Genomic DNA, 11,644 nt, shown 5'->3' with positions numbered 1-11,644 from the left:
ACATTTCTCCTTCAAACAAAATAAAATTGTTCTTCAGAATGAACTCCATCAAGTCCTTACAAAGCTCTAGTCTCTCTAGGTCAAAACTTGAACTAGTCAGTAAGCTTTCATAAAATAATTCTAACCCTTGTTGGTGTGGTATCACTGAGAATATGTTTATGACATCAATTGTCAAAAAGCCAAAATTATTCTCTTCCTTATAGTCAACTCCTCTTAACCTTTCTAGGCAGTGCCATGAATCTTTAAGGATATGGCCTGCACCAACTAAAGCCTTCTTACAATGCCTGTCCACAAATGCTGCCAAGGGTTCGGTCTTAGACCCTTTAGCTGAAACTATAGGTCGAAATTGTAACTGTTCTGTGCCTTTGTGTACCTTTGGTATCCCAAAAAAAGTTGGCATCTTAGGGTACTTAACCGAAAGGTACTCAAATTCTGTCTCATTAATCAACCCTTGATACAAGGCATCATGTAAATATAAATCAATTTTGTGATAAGCTCTATTGACCTCGTTCAATGTGACCCTATTATATGTTTCTTCATTATTCAAGGTCTTCGTCATATGACAACTGTAGTCTAAATTGCTCATTACTACCATCCCCCCACCCTTATCAGGTCTCATAAACCTGTATTGTTTAGATGCAACGAGCTCATTAAGTAAGTTTCTTTCAGTTTTAGTCAAATTGTCCTCATTGTTTGATTTTTGAGAACAAATTTTTCTAAATTCATATTCCACTAAACGTTCAAAAGCACTAAGCTCGTTATTGGGTGGTGGCATGAATGTACTTTTCCTTCTTAGTGTCCTAGATTCCTGTTCACTGACCTGTAGTGTATCCCTTGGTTGCATTGTGTTAAAATATAATTCTAAATTTAACCTTCTCATGTATAATTTTAAACTTATTAGTAGCTGTGTTACATCAATGTTAAATTTTGGTACAAATTTGTTACCTTTACTGAATAAGTCAAAATATACTTCATTGATCTCTAAATCCGTGTAGTTGTAAATAATGTACCCTTTTTCTTTTTTGACCTCATATTTCATGTTTGATGCTGTCTCCAAAATATTTCTAACCAATATGTCTGCTCCTAAACCATTAACACAACTGTGCAAATGTCCTTTTCCCCTCTCCTCATCATTTACCATATGTGATTCCCCTTCTATTTCATGTCGTGAAAAATGGCCATCTGAACCACAAGGTGTCTGAACAAAACTGCAAACAAAAACCTTCTCTGTATCATTAGATGTTAAAACATCTGTGTCACCTAGATTATCCACTTGCACCAATTCTTTTGAATGTATTAAACAACTATCTGTCATGTTTAAATTATTTTTGTGAACAATATCATGTTGAATAAGTTGTGGTAATACTGTTGTAACATTTTCATTAACACATTCATTCCAATTTACAATATCAAGTGTGTTCTCCACATAACAGTCATTACTATTGTCTGTAAACAGTACTTCAATATCTTTATATAGCGTGAAGTCAACTGAGTAACCAAAACTCAACAGTTCTCCTGCTGATTTCTTCCCCTCCTCCTCGGGCTTACATATTGCATTCTGCCGCTTTGCGGCCCCTTGCTCTGTATTCTTTCTGATCTGCGCAGTACTACTGGCGGATCTAAAAAAACTTCTTCTTCTTGATAATTGTCGTTAAATTCTTGTGGTGACATACTTGAATTCCTTCTATGACTAACCCTTGTCATAGGATGCAATTTGTAACGCCCCGGAGGGTATGCAGTCTTATTTCTATAGTCCATTCTGTCTCTGTCAAGCTTTTTGTTTTTAAGAGCTATATTTTTATTAACAAACATTTCTACGTTCTAAGTTACTCTATCAAAGTGATTTTTTTGTTGATAAAACAATAAATCCGTAGAAATACTAGTGTCGAGTTTAATAATTTCTTCACGCAAATTTTTGATTTTAATGTCATTGTTACGTAAAATGATGTCTAATAATTCCATACCTGTCCTTTGAAAAAGGTCCGTTAGTTCCTGGCAGGCCTCCAACTCAAGGTCTACACCCGTCGGAAGCTTCCAAATTCGAAGACCTTTAGGTATTTGCTGTAAGTCCTTAGATTTCTGTAAAAATGCACTGTCCAACTGTATGGCCCTATATTTAATGCAAAGTTTTTCGTATTTAAAAATCTGCTCTTTGAGCGAAAGTACTGGTTGATGCACGTTCCTTTTCTGACCCGCAGTAGTCACGTCACCCTGCACGTCAATCACAGGAGCCTCAAGCCAAGAAGATAGATTTCGTCGCTGGGTTATGCTGGTGTTAGAAACTCGATCAGTGTTATCAGAAGTTCCCACGTTAGGTCTGCTACTTCCCACTGCTCCACTGTATGTTTTAACATTATTTGCTCTCTGCCCTGGTGTGATACCATCGGGCGAGTGCAGAGTGTAAAGTTCCACTTGTGTATCAGTGAGACTAATGTTGGATACTTCATTATTCACACGCTTTTCCTCATTGTAAGCCTGTACGAGCTTACCCATAACTGTAGTAAGTTCCTTGAGGATGATTTCCATATTACTGGTCTCACCACGTCGGCTCCACCGGACACAGGGTCGAATCACTTCAAACAAAAATAGAAAACAGCTCCAATGTAGAAGCTCACAAATAAAAAAGTAAAAGTAAAACCATCGACCACAAGACTAGTAGAACCCACAATAAGGCACAGACCAGGAACTGCAGCAAACGTGTTTAATCCAATAAAACAGAAAAGCACACCGACTGAGCACTTTCTCCAGTGTCACTGGCTTCTTCAGAGTCGTTAACAAATACACCAAGCATATCTTCCTTTAAATATTACTCAGAAATTCAATTAATCAATAACTTAATCAATTAAGCAATTCACCAATTGATCTGTTTTACAGGTGTAATTAACTTTTTAACTTTTTAACTTTTCTTACTATACATACTATCATTGCTAACTTAATAAAAATAAAAATGAAATATTCAATTTATATTTAAACATTTGTAAAATTAATACAATTTTCACTAAAAGTTCATTGTTAAAAAATATATATGTAATTTTTGCACAATGTCCATTCAATATTGGCCATACCCAAACAGATTTTTGTGTGTGTAATAAAATTTAAAGACATATCCTTTACAGTAACAATGAAGAATTGAGTACTGATATACTCATTTCAAATGATTTGTGCCTTATATTTCAGCACAGGTGTTAAAGAAATACATTCATTAAGCCCTGGAAATTTCGTGGCATTCAATCTGATCTGCCACTCCATTTCAAGAAGGGCAACACTGTTGTTAATGTCACAATTGGTGTCTGGTTTTAATCTGTCAACTATAAAAAATAAAAACTTTTTAAATAGATGACAATCTTTGGAGTGCAGATAAAGGGCATTATGTTCATCTCTCCTTCTAATAGAACTACAATGTTCCCTTATTCTTTCTTTTAAGCCTTGCGTAGTCATGCCCACATAAAATGCCTCACATGACATACATGAAGCTACATATACACAGTTTTTAGTTGTACAATTACAGAGACCTGGGCAAGCGATGGTACGTTTATAACCAGCAACACTCAAATAGGACCCCTCCGCTATGTACCTACATGTTTTACATCTACCACATTTGTACATAAATGATCTTCTATACCCGCTGCTGTTCCTCTCCAAAATATCCTTCAGGTTGTAACCCCTGGCATACGTTATAGCGGGAGCTTTACCCAATATTGCTCTTGTTTCCCTGTTCAAAAAATGTTCCCAAAGACTCCTAAAGTTGGCACTTAATTCAGATGTTTTGTCATTATATTTAAGTATAAATCTTGGGGTAACTTCATTTAAACTATTATTTTCCAACTCTTTATCTAAACCATCTGTTAATGTTTTATCAATACTACTTTTCAAAATAGGTGTAAACTTATTCCTTCTTTTCCTGTAAACTTCCTTTTTAATCTTTGTTAACATTTCAATAGGGTAACCTCTTTCCAAAAACATACCTATCAGTATGTAAATCTCAGCCCTAAATATAACGTCGTCACTAATTAATCTTGATAAACAAACCATCTGGCCCTTAACTATACCTTTCCTTTGATGTATCGGATGACAACTTTTAAAATGTAACATTGAGTTAGCATAGCTTGGTTTCCTGTATATTGTGCTAGTTAACTCAGAACCATTTTTCAAAATTCTAATGTCCAAATAGTTGGTCATATCACTGTTCCAATTATAAGTAAATTTAAGAAAGTTAGATGTCCCATTTAAATATGAAACAAAATCCACAGCACTTTGTTCATTACCCTTCCATAAAATTAACAAATCATCCAGGAATCTGTTGTACAAAACAATACTATTGAAATATTTAGAACCAAAAATGTGCTCCTTTTCCCATGCCAGTAAAACCAAGTTTGCAAAAACAGGGGCACAACGTGCCCCCATTGCCACTCCAGTTAACTGTTGGTACATTTCTCCTTCAAACAAAATAAAATTGTTCTTCAGAATGAACTCCATCAAGTCCTTACAAAGCTCTAGTCTCTCTAGGTCAAAACTTGAACTAGTCAGTAAGCTTTCATAAAATAATTCTAACCCTTGTTGGTGTGGTATCACTGAGAATAGGTTTATGACATCAATTGTCAAAAAGCCAAAATTATTCTCTTCCTTATAGTCAACTCCTCTTAACCTTTCTAGGCAGTGCCATGAATCTTTAAGGATATGGCCTGCACCAACTAAAGCCTTCTTACAATGCCTGTCCACAAATGCTGCCAAGGGTTCGGTCTTAGACCCTTTAGCTGAAACTATAGGTCGAAATTGTAACTGTTCTGTGCCTTTGTGTACCTTTGGTATCCCAAAAAAAGTTGGCGTCTTAGGGTACTTAACCGAAAGGTACTCAAATTCTGTCTCATTAATCAACCCTTGATACAAGGCATCATGTAAATATAAATCAATTTTGTGATAAGCTCTATTGACCTCGTTCAATGTGACCCTATTATATGTTTCTTCATTATTCAAGGTCTTCGTCATATGACAACTGTAGTCTAAATTGCTCATTACTACCATCCCCCCACCCTTATCAGGTCTCATAAACCTGTATTGTTTAGATGCAACGAGCTCATTAAGTAAGTTTCTTTCAGTTTTAGTCAAATTGTCCTCATTGTTTGATTTTTGAGAACAAATTTTTCTAAATTCATATTCCACTAAACGTTCAAAAGCACTAAGCTCGTTATTGGGTGGTGGCATGAATGTACTTTTCCTTCTTAGTGTCCTAGATTCCTGTTCACTGACCTGTAGTGTATCCCTTGGTTGCATTGTGTTAAAATATAATTCTAAATTTAACCTTCTCATGTATAATTTTAAACTTATTAGTAGCTGTGTTACATCAATGTTAAATTTTGGTACAAATTTGTTACCTTTACTGAATAAGTCAAAATATACTTCATTAATCTCTAAATCCGTGTAGTTGTGTATAATGAACCCTTTTTCTTTTTTGACCTCATATTTCATGTTTGATGCTGTCTCCAAAATATTTCTAACCAATATGTCTGCTCCTAAACCATTAACACAACTGTGCAAATGTCCTTTTCCCCTCTCCTCATCATTTACCATATGTGATTCCCCTTCTATTTCATGTCATGAAAAATGGCCATCTGAACCACAAGGTGTCTGAACAAAACTGCAAACAAAAACCTTCTCTGTATCATTAGATGTTAAAACATCTGTGTCACCTAGATTATCCACTTGCACCAATTCTTTTGAATGTATTAAACAACTATCTGTCATGTTTAAATTATTTTTGTGAACAATATCATGTTGAATAAGCTGTGGTAATACTGTTGTAACATTTTCATTAACACATTCATTCCAATTTACAATATCAAGTGTGTTCTCCACATAACAGTCATTACTATTGTCTGTAAACAGTACTTCAATATCTTTATATAGCGTGAAGTCAACTGAGTTTTATTGGATTAAACACGTTTGCTGCAGTTCCTGGTCTGTGCCTTATTGTGGGTTCTACTAGTCTTGTGGTCGATGGTTTTACTTTTACACATAGTAGCCTTCAACAACATACATATGTCCAGTCTTCACTAACAGTTGCAGTATGTCCCTTGCCCTATGCAAATGTGCATGTACATATAGATACAGACTGCGGACACATATGGATGGTTCAATGTATGTAGAGTACCCGTCAGACACATCATTCGGATGTCATCAAATACATATCTGCTACATACCTTACCTTTGTATTCCTCACCTCTGTCTGTTGTAGGTGTTGATTGTTCTTGTGTTTATTTTTTTTTTTTTTTTTTTTTTGGTTTTGGTTTCCTCTGTGTGTTGGTCTTTCTTTTCACTGTCTTCCTCCTACTGCCTGTTTGTATCCGTCTGTCTGTCTGTCTGTCTCTGTCTGTCTGTCTGTCTGTCTCTCTCACTTGCTCTCTCTCTCTCTCCCAGTTGGTGCAATGATATTATTGCATGTGTGGACAGCAGATACAGGCTGCTTTTCTAGGTATCTGCACATGTGCATGTGATGGCCTCTGCACCAATTGGTGCACAACATTTGGTAATTGCATACAGCCTGCTGTGTGGTAATTGCAGTTCTCACTGTGATTTCAGGACACTGCTATAAAATGATAGGTTAGGTAGGCGTAGCCCTTTCAGCTTTGCAACGTGGGGACACTGTTGTCTTAGTCAGAAGGTTGGCATATGTCTCATATCTGAAGCTGGGTTGTAGCCAGTGAAATGCATGTTGTACTGAAACCTGACTGTTGCTTCTTCCAGTACACTCTTCTCTGTGTGTAGGTTTACTCACACCTCCTAATGCTAACACTGGATACATGGGAGTATGTACTTTCTTTTTGAATTAGAGAATTAACTGGCATACAACAGTAGTTATTGCAATGTATTCCTATGGCTTTCCTATTTTCCCTTTACATTCACTCATTGTAATGCATGTTATAGGTCTTTCAGCACCAAGTCATTGCATATCTGTTGTGGTGTAGTGGTACTTCATGCAGACTGGTGAGTCCAAGGTCCCGGGTTCGAGACTGACAAGGTATTTTATTTTGCTGCTGAGCAGTACAAGGGCTTTGTCATACAGAGTGACTAAGGCACTTTTATGCAGTTGTAAGCGGGTTTGCGCTGGTTTGCACGACGCTTAGCGATGCTTAGCTAAGCGCACACAAGCTCACACTCGCGCACCCCTGCTTACTACTGCTTAAAAGTGCTTACTCCCGCTAACCCCTGTGCTAATTTCTTTTAAAGAAAAGAAAATGGGGAGATAGGAAAGGGGTGAAAAAGGGGGAAAAAAGAGGGAAAGACAGTAGGGAAACCAGCTCGGGATGTGCAGGATAGGTGTAGGGAAGGTCCATAGCTGCCCATTTCTTTACCAGCAACGGCTGTGCATATGTTTGGAATTTGGTGTGAAATTTGAAACCTTCCACCCCTGAGAGAGGGGTGAGGACAACAAAATATGTACTGCCAATTAGAATTATCAATTTACATGTCCAGCGGACATGTGTGCGAATTGGGCAGCTATGTATGGGGCGTAATTTTTTTGTGGGTACAGACTGCCCATTTTTTTATTTTTTTTTCAGGTGAGAGTGGAATGTGAGGTAGAAGAAGTATGTATATTTCGGGAGGTAGGTTGCGGAGGTAAACAGACAAGACAAACAAGACGCATACAGGGGCGGAGTTTGACACATGGGGTGGGTGAACACAATTGACGGGGAAGGATGTTTGGAAATCGCAAGCCCATGAGCCCACAGATGGTAAGAGTGGAACTGAGATCCCCACCCATGGGCAGTCACCACTGCACCTTCACAGCCCCGAGGGTGGGTGTGCTGGGGGCTGAGTAGGCCGGGCAGGCTCACCTGTGAGATGCGCCACTCTCGCCTCGAGCTGGCGTAGGGGATCAGCGACTGAATGCTCGATCTCCCTACGCACCATAGCCCGGACCCTAGCAAGGGTGACAGGTGGCCCTCCTCCACCCACGCTTGCACGGGGAGACGAGCCCCATCCCTTGCAGCGCTTCCACCCGAAGGTGGCACAGGACCAACGGAGGAGGGGAGCCCAGGCTGGGCACCAGAGCCACTGGTGCCAGGTGCACTTGTCAACTGAGGAAGGACAGGAGGGTCTGCTGGGACCAACCTTCCCATACGTTCCGTGGTTAGGTGTTTTTAATTAGAACATAAACAGCATTCCAGATTAGTTGTAACAGCATGCAGTAATATTCCCATTAACCCAACACACCAAGGTTCCAACAGTTGAACAGCAAGCATAACACATGCATATATTGAACAGCAGTGGATATTCCAACAGCATGCAGGGATGTTTGTAGCAACAGGCCACCATGAACGTGGTGTTTGAACAGGGCACATGCATCAACATCAATGCAAATATTTAAAAAACAATATGACATATGTCCCAACAAATATTTAAGTTTACACATATTGAGGTGTGGAATTGCATGGTTTTTGCACATACGGTAGGGCGTAGAAAAAACATTGGTTAACATCTTATAATGACCTTTTAGTCTACACTACATTCCCAGTGACTGCAAGTGTATCTCCCCTACCTGTATTATTACACTTCCCACCATACATTAGGTTGTGTCATGGGTTTGGCTAGTTTAATACATGCCTGACCTATATCTGACATTAACTGTCCAGGCTGCTGTTGTTACTGCTACATATTTCTTGTTTGCATTTATATTCCTTTATCTACATATCTGGGATGTTTTCACATGACATTTTCACTTCAATTTGTACAGAACCCTGCATTTCTTGACACACACTCACATTTCTGGTGAATAATTACATGCTACACATGTGCCAGGTTAACTTATTCATGCCAGCCAGTAAATTACTATTTTGGACTGTATATATGTTTCACAGCTGCTAGCACTTCCATCACCCACTTTATATGGGACTGCATAACTCTGGGTTGCCAGCACATTTTCAAACAGCACTGTTTGTATAATGCAAGGATACAACAACATTTCAGACTCTGTGACACAGACACACTCTGGGTTTTAGACCTTTATTAATGACATTGCACACTTTTCCACAGGCTCACTCCTTTATTTGATTTAATGTTATTTATGGCAGTCATGTTCAAGACATATTATACCTTTATTAATAGGTTAGAACAATCTTTTTTCAGGCTCACTCACTTATGTTATATGAAAGTGCCTGCAGAGATATTATTCCAAACATATGTTTCCTTTCTTAATGGGTTACTACACTCTTTTTCTGACTCTCTGACGTTTTTATCTGGCAGTACATGCAGAGGACTTATTCAGGCAATTCTATGGCTGTTTTATTGGACTACAACACATTCTTTCATGCTCTCAAATAAAATTTTATATAACAATACATGCAGAATAATCACTAACCTGCCTGGTAGCGCAACCTTAGCAGCCTATCAGCATAGGCTTGCTGATTCATAACATGGTCACCTGCATCTGTAAAGTAAATGAAGGGATATTGAAACATACCTATCCATTATACGTACTCCATTATCAATTCTTACATACTGCATTCCATGGCTACTTACTCAGTTGTGGGGCATCCTGCATCCCACGGGCCTCCTGTATCCACTGGCTCAGGTGGTCCTGTTTTCGTCTCTTCAGGTCTGCATGGTGGTGGCAGACCTGCTCACCAGTCCGGGGAACGCCTGTGGCACTGGTGAGGCCACGAGCTAACCGGTTCCATGCCTCTGCCTTGTACTCTGTCCCTTGGAACTGGTCCTGCAGGAGTCTTGACTCGTGACTGTGGACAAGGAGCCAAACCATATATTTTGACTCCTCGATGCCCCAAGGTTGCGCTCGGAAGTGTGAACCCTCTCCTACACCTGCCATTCTGACTGCAAATGTGTGCCACAATCAGTTATGGTGAGTATTCCCGCCTATGGGGCTTAAATATGCTGCATTTCCCGCACTTATTTCTGAATGGACGTTTTGTAAAATTCTCGGCTGACTGCAGACCTGCTTAGTAATGGTTAAACTAACATTCGTAAGTATATGAATGTTAATGGTGGCTGCTTCCCCTATGTTGTCATGGCTTAGTGGTTCTGTACTTTGATTATGATGCACAGGGTCCTAGGTTCGAACCTTGTCATTGTTTTATTTTAATACTGACTAGACAGGCTAGGGGGGTGTGGCTGCGTTTAAGCAACTTAGCTCTACGTTGCTCCCCGGTGCCCTACAGTGCCCTGGTTGGCATGGCACACACGTCTGTGCAAACACATTGCGCTTGGCAAAGCGCTATTAAACCATGGGCTCCTCTGTTTAGCTGGGTAAAGCACTATTAAACTATGGGCACCTGTGTTTAGCTGGGTAAAGCGCTATTCAACTATGGGCACCTCTGTTTAGCTAGGTAAAGCGCTATTAAACTATGGGCACTTCTGTTCAGCTGGGTAAAGCACTGCTTCAGAGCAGGCTATTATATATATGGATCCTTTAAAAATATATATTTTGTTCACTGATACATTAGCCATTTCACTGCTTTTAATAATATTTTAATCATATATGTCTGGTATTATTTCAAATACTGATTTAAAACATAAATAAGAAGGGGAGTGGTAGGAATCAAACCATGAATGCCACTTCTTTGTGCATACGCTCTACCATTACGCTATTGCAATTTGGATTAATTTGCGTAAGTCCAACCACAAATAAAGATATTCCCAGCGGTACAAATACCTCTCCGTTTGCAGCAACAATTGTAACAACAGATCCAAATATTAATGCTGAGAGGTAAAGGCACATAAAAATCCAGTGTAAAGAATTCGATAAATGAAGACTTGTATAAATGAAATAAAAACTGGTTTATTACTAATACAACTGGTAAGCGCATTCACCGTAGTTTCGTCAGACCATTATAATTCAAACTCATGCATCACGTAATTTATAAACTCCATCAATTAGCTCAGATACACCATTACATATCTCACTAGATTCTATTCAATTTACAGCACTTACTTATCTGTAGGTGCGTGTCATGTAGGTAAATACTTAATAACTTAAATGCAAATATAATATATATCTAAATACATATCTAAATACTATATATCTAAATACAATATATATCTAAATAGAATCTTACTAGAATAGTATTTAGAAATATATTATATTTGCATTTAAGTTATTAAGTATTTACCTACATGACACGCACCTACAGATAAGTAAGTGCTGTAAATTGAATAGAACCTAGTGAGATATGTAATGGTGTTACGACATTTTTAATAGACAAGCAGTTGTAAGATGTATTGTGTGATACTCCTTTAACTGTGTTAATTATTGTATCTGAGTTAATTGATGGAGTTTATAAATTACGTGATGCATGAGTTTGAATTATAATGGTATGACGAAGCTACGGTGAAAGCGCTTACCAGGTGTATTAGCAATAAACCAGTTTTTATTTCATTTATACAAGTCTTCATTTATCGAATTCTTTACACTGGATTTTTATGTGTGCCTTGGCTACCTCTCAGCGTTAATATTTGGATCTGTAATTTGCATAAGTAGTTCTTATATGCTCTTCAATGTCACAGTTTCTAACTGTGGTTAAGCAATGGGCACACCTGCGCAAACAAGCGCAAATACGGGCAGCTATATCATGGATTTAAAAAAAAATAATTTATTTGTTACGTTTTATAACTGTGATGGGGGTTTACAGTGTCA

Source organism: Protopterus annectens, chromosome 1.part0 (genome assembly GCF_019279795.1).
Source record: "Protopterus annectens isolate FY-2018-M chromosome 1.part0, PAN1.0, whole genome shotgun sequence".
In the NCBI taxonomy this organism is placed as follows: Eukaryota; Metazoa; Chordata; order Ceratodontiformes; family Protopteridae; genus Protopterus; species Protopterus annectens.
The sequence above is the reverse complement of the archived record's forward strand: the minus strand, read 5'-3'. Positions refer to the sequence as shown.